This window comes from Cynoglossus semilaevis, chromosome W, assembly GCF_000523025.1.
Source record: "Cynoglossus semilaevis isolate Cse_v1.0 chromosome W, Cse_v1.0, whole genome shotgun sequence".
NCBI lineage: Eukaryota > Metazoa > Chordata > Actinopteri > Pleuronectiformes > Cynoglossidae > Cynoglossus > Cynoglossus semilaevis.
Window position 1 is genome coordinate 9,623,273 of NC_024327.1, and position 6,271 is coordinate 9,629,543.

Consider the following 6,271-nt stretch of genomic DNA (forward strand, 5'->3'; position numbering starts at 1 on the left):
CCTCCTCCTCCAAACAATCTGTTCTCATCTCCTCTGTTGCCTCCTGATGCAGTAAAGACTGCGAGCTTCCTCCCCCTTCAGCAGCAGCAGCACACTGAACAGACCAGTCGTGGGAGTTGCTCTCTTTCGTTGGCTGAAGGCTGCAAATGCAGCACAGAGGACCTCTGCCAGTTTCTCAGCTGCATGCAGTATTCATGGAGTTGCTGAGGGGATGCTGAAGTTGTTCTTGGGAAGTTATTCTTGAGAATTTATTCTTAGGAAGTTTTAGTTCTTGGATTTGCGTATTAACAACCTTGAATACTTCTCCAGTCGTTTATTTTGCTTTATTGTTGGACCTGTTTTGTTTGACGTTTGCTATTAAAATGAATCGACCATCTACCGGCTGCTTCCATTCCTTGCCTGAAGACACCTCGCACAGTAAGAATCTTTTTGACTGGTGCTGTGATCCGGATCAAAATATAGCAAGAATCTTTTAGTAGTAAGAAGTAGAAAGTACATGATGACACAATAAGGGGAAAATTATCTATTTCTATATAATGTCGTATTACAGAAATGTCAATGTCTGCTTAAAAAACTTTGGAAAATGCTTGCAAAAACTCTAAATAATAAAATGCACTTACACTACACTAATAAAAACCCATCCATCCATCCATCCATCCATCCATCCGTCCATTTTCATCCGCTTATTCGTTACCGGGTCACGGGGGCAGCAGTCGCCACCCAAGTCACATTGCACCGCACCAACCTCCCAAACCTTCCTGCAGGTGGTCCACTGGAAGGTACCAACTGCCTAATCGGGATTTGAACTTGCCCAGGAGGTGAACCCTGGGGTTCCACACCAATGACAGAGACATTGCCTCTGGGCCAAAGTGCCACACTAATAAAAATATTTAATAAAATAATTTTAAATGAATGTGTCAATAACATGATCATAAGTAGTATTCACAAACATGCTGAAAAAATGGGAAAAGCTTTTCTGCCTTTTCTATTCCAAAAGGAGAAACTGTCTCAAAATGATGACTAATTACTTACTAAAGTAAAATAACTAGTAAAAATAAGTGAGGTCAATGGCACTATTGTATCCTTGATATACAGTATAGGGGTTCGCTGGAAAGGAAAAGCAAAACTCTCTAATTAATCAAATGTACTTTCTAAAGCAATAGCTCACATTGAGGAATACAGTGTTTCTGTTTTCAGAAAAGTTGTTTATGTCAGAACTACTGTCTGAAGAACATTTGATTCACACACATTAGATGATGATAATTCTTGAGAACCTCTGTTTTCAGGTAGTGATTTGTCCTGTGCTTCAACTGCAGGTCATTCTGGACACTCTGTGTCCTCAGGTCATAGTCTCCCATACACACGGCTATAGAGAACAAGGTCCCTCCAAGAGCCAGGGCCAAACCTCCAAACCAGCCAGAGAACATGGCCTCTCCGTACTCCCACCGTGACATCACATCAGGAAAACCCTTGTTCCAGAAGTCCACCACAGTGGTGTAGGCAACGATAGAGATGGGAGCCAAGGTGGTGAGACCCGACACCCAGGACAGCACACTGCTGAGGATCAGGAGAAACCTTTTTACGAGCAGGATGCCGGACACATATCTCAACACCTTCCAGACCAGGAAAGGCTGCCAACACGGCTAAGGCTCCGGCTCCTTTGGATACAGATATAAGAACCCTGGAGATCTGCAGGTCCACAGGGTACTCCCTGATGGACCATGATGGACTCGTAGGCCTTGCACTGAATGCCCACCTCCTCAGTGTAAAGGCAGGTGTGAAACAGCCCGGAGTACTAGTTTTCCACTTCGTTCAGTTCTGAGTTCATAGTCTTCCACAGGGGCATGAACATGGTGATAAAAGACATCACCAAACCCCCGAATGTCACAAAGAGTGCCCTCCTCTGCATCATTTTTGTTGTGAGGAAGACCATCTTCTGCCTGTGCACAAACACACACAACACTTGGTGGATCTGTGCATGTAGAGAAGTATGTTAGGAGATCAGGCAGAGTTTGTCTGAAGTCCGTCCCACCTGCTGAGGTGGCACAATCAGTCTGGACAGTCCACTTATTCACTCTCCTTAATAAAATGCACCGGATAAGAGGGAAGATAATCAGAATCGACGAGGAGACAAGAAGCATACTGTTTTGTTTCAGTGTTCAATGTCATCAGTGAACAATGAAATGAATGTAAACATGAAACGTCCAGCAGGACTCTGTGAGTGTGTGTGTGTATACAAGACTAATCTTAACCCTTGTGCGGTCCTTCGCATTTTTGTACACACCGTTTGTCCTTGCAATGATTTTCATCTTGTCCCAGAATATGAGTATTAATGAATATGAGGAAAGGTTGGCACAAGTCATGCAGTACAGGAACATGCACACGCACGCACGCACACACACACACACACGCAAAGACATATTGGGTCCAGGTGACCCGAGGGTCACCTAGACCTGAAGGACCTTACAAGGGTTAAAAGAAGGAAACATGAGCAACCTTAGATTGAGGTGGGGGTTACTACAACCAAGAAGAAAAAAGAATGCAATTCTGTTCTAAACTGAAACTTGAGGCCCAGTCTATGTTGCTCAGATATTTACTTTTGTCTTTCACACTCTCAGGGAATTAGATGCTTGAGCTTTGCCAGGTGTCTCAGGTATCTGGACTATCAATGGGACTTTGTGCTCACTGCAATGATTTCAGGAGCAGAGTCCAAACTGGAGTAGAAATCTGTTGCCTCTGCACCACTGAACACACCGGGAGAGAGTGCACCTGTGAAACATGCAGTTAGGAATTTACTCTATACTCCTGAACACCATTGTGTAATTAGACAGAACATGACAGAGACAATACTTTTGAAATAGTTTTGCTTGTTGTTTTGTTTGTTTAATTAGAATCCAAATTCTAATTCTTCTTTCAGTTTTGGGAAAAAGAAAAAGGAAAATCTGACGCTGCTGGTAAGAGTTTTGATGGTTGCTCTTTTTTTTTTTTTTAATTGTTCCATATCCAGTGGCGCTTTGTCCCAGAGGCAATGTCTCTGTCATTGGTGTGGAACCCCAGGGTTCACCTCCTGGGCAAGATCAAATCCTGGTCAGGGTGGTTGGCGCCTTCCAGTGGACACACCACCTGCAGGAAGGTTCACGAGGGGCCGGTACGGTGCAGTGTGATTTGGGTGGCGGTCATGAAGACCGCTGCCTTCCGCAGAAAATGGAAGAAAATGGATGGATAGATGGATGTTCCATTTCCATTAAACCTTCAGGGGTTCCATCTACAACACCTGAAGATATAATGATACAACTCCAGGGAGTTTATATCATTTAAGGTTACATAGAACATGATTTGGAAGATTTTAGTTTTAGATTTTAGTTATTCATTCTTTTAACATAAAATAGTCATCATAAAAGTAATCATTGGACTAGTTTAAAATGACTCACCCTGTGTCCTTCAGTATTTCTGTTAATGCATGTGAATGTGTGTGTATGTGTGTGTTCATGATTGTGTGTGTATAATAGTACACTTGAGGGATGTGTGTGAGGGGGTGCTGTTGGTTTTATTATGTAAAGCACTGCTGCAGCTGCTGCCTGTGTGTGAACAGTGCTACATAAGTACAATTAGGTTGTGTTAGATTTCAGTGGTTTTCACATTTGGTTGGGTCTGCAGCAGGAAGCTGCTAAGACACCAAAAGGCTTTCCCGAGCACACACAGTCACATAGCCCCACACATTCAAAGAGAATTTCCCCAAATTCTCTTCACACCAACTTTCTAAAAACACCTCTTCTCCCTGGGAACAATGGGAGATCTTCACACCAACTTTCTATAACACCTCTACTCCCTGAAAACCATGGGAGATCACCCAATCTACCTTCTCACAGGGAACCCCGGAGCCATCCATTCCTTTTGATCTACATGACCACCTGTGGTTGACTGGACTTTATGGCTCCGTCCACTTCCATTGTGATAACCCCCCCCCCCCCAGCAACAAAAGGCTCATAAAACTACAAAATCACACCCTCGGATTCCACTGAACCGTGGAGCAGCAGCACCACCTAATGATGACTGTAGGCACAGACCACAACCTTTTTCCTCCCATTGGTCTACCATTTTCAAACACACGCCCGGGAAGCCGAAACCACTCCCCCAAAATAAGTATAAAAAGCGTAAACCACTAATGACAAATCAGAAGTATTTTTAAGTTCTATATAACTTTGCATTGTATGTTCCTTGAATACTTCTCCAGTTGCTATAATGCTTTAATGTTGGACCTGTTTTGCTTGACGTTTAGCTATTAAAACAAATCGACCATCTACCGGCTGCTTCCATTCCTTGCCTGAAGACACCTCGCACAGCAAGGATCTTTCAATTGATTCATTGATTGATGGATTGACAGGCAATTTAAATTTAAATTACATTTTAATATTTCCCTCTGTTCCACAGTAAAACACCGATTTGTAGATTGATTCCCTTGTTCATTGAAAGCAGCAGTTTTACAGGAATTACAGTGAAAAACAGTTAAAATTAAGTTTAATGGAATTTTGAAGCAATAGCTGTGAAGTGTCAGAGTATGGTGTGGGGGTGGGGGTAGTAGGTGTACTGCAGTGTCGCTGAAAGATGATGTAATGGAGATTAATAATAAAGTTAAGACAATGAGTTGTTTTTTTTTTCACTAAAGATGGTGGTAATAAGATGAATGTGTTTCCGTCTGTTGCACCAGGTTTCAATTCCGGACCACTTTGTCTACAACTTCAAACTCATATTCTTGTTGCTGTGCTCAGTCTGGCCACCTGTAAGCCTGTGAAACGGTTTCAGTCACAGCAGAGGAGTTTGGCTGTTCCTCAGCTACTTTCACCTACACAGGTGTTTGGGTTTCATTTAACGTTCTGGGAAAACCCTATGTGATAACAATGATGTCCAGCAGCTGTGTGGTATAATTAGAAGAACACACACCCTGATTATAACCCCACAAAATCCATGACTTTGGTTCAGTCTGCCTATAAGAATTAATAGTTAGACCAAATAGATATTTTAAAACATTTTACTCCAGAGTTTTTCAAACTAAAACGTTTGCACAGTTATTTGTTACTATTAATGTTCCTATGTCTATGAAGATTCTCAGTCCTCCAGGTCATGGTCAAGGTTGAAGAGTTCTGTTAGACAACTGGACATGAAACTTCTTCAAAGAAAACGTTTCACCTCTCATCCAAGAGGCTACTTCCTATTTATTTGAGAATTTCCCAAATAAATAATATAGTTTATGGCTTAAGAAACAATTACGAATGGTCTCTCGTTTATCGCGGTAGAGTGTCCAAGGCCTGTCGCGAGAACTGAATTTCCGCGAAGTAGGGAATTTTATTTAAATGTTTAACGTGTATTTGGACTTTTTTAACCCCCCCCCCCCGTACTGTTTACAACCCACCCTTTACTTTATTAACAACAGGGACAGCTGTTAAGCAATAAACTGTACATACAGTATTGCTTGTCACACTGGTTGAGAATCACTGGACTAACTATTTACAAGAAAGAGATCGTTACTGTACTCACCACGAAATAACTTGAAGTAAAACTTGAATGATGATGGTGATGAATATGCTGCGCAGTAAAATGATGACGAGGGAGGTGATGATGACTTTTACTGCGCAGCCGATGATTGATTTTACGTCTCTTAAGTAGATGGTGCCATTTCTTCTTCCACGGTTTCCGAAGGTGTATCCGTAGTAGTAGCAGGAACTGGCTGCAAAAACATTGTGATCGGCAGTTGCTTCCGCTGCTTCTTTTTCTAGTCGAAGAGTAGTTTGTAGGCAGTCACGACGTCGTCGATTTTGTTGCAAAATTGGACCGATCGAACCATATCGTCGTCCCAGTATATTGTATATATACAGTTTTCAAATACCCGCGAAGTCGTGAATCCGCGAAAGATAAACCGCGAAATAGCGAGGGACTACTGTAATTTAAACACATATCTGTCAGTTATCTAATCTTATTCTTGCGTATTCCCAATTCAACAGGCTATATTCATTCTATACCCAATCTCCAGCGCAGCCGCAACACCACAGCACATTAGATGGGTTCAACCACGTGAGGGAATTCTTTGTATACATCTGATAGATACAATTAATATTCATGCAACTAAAGCAAAAATACAAATTCATAACCCAACTCAAACCTGTTTGAGTTTAAATATCTGTACATAGTCCCAGACCATGGTGAGGAGGAGTGAGGAGACTTACATAGTGGTTCCTCAAACAGAGAATGTCCTGGAGATCTGATCAGGTCTCCA

The 6,271-nt window shown here is 42.1% G+C and overlaps 1 pseudogene; it reads right to left on the minus strand.

Moving 5' to 3' along the window:
• Window positions 1-1,113: 1,113 nt before the first annotated feature.
• LOC103397156 (putative claudin-24) lies at window positions 1,114-2,238 on the minus strand (annotated as a pseudogene).
• Window positions 2,239-6,271: the final 4,033 nt, after the last annotated feature.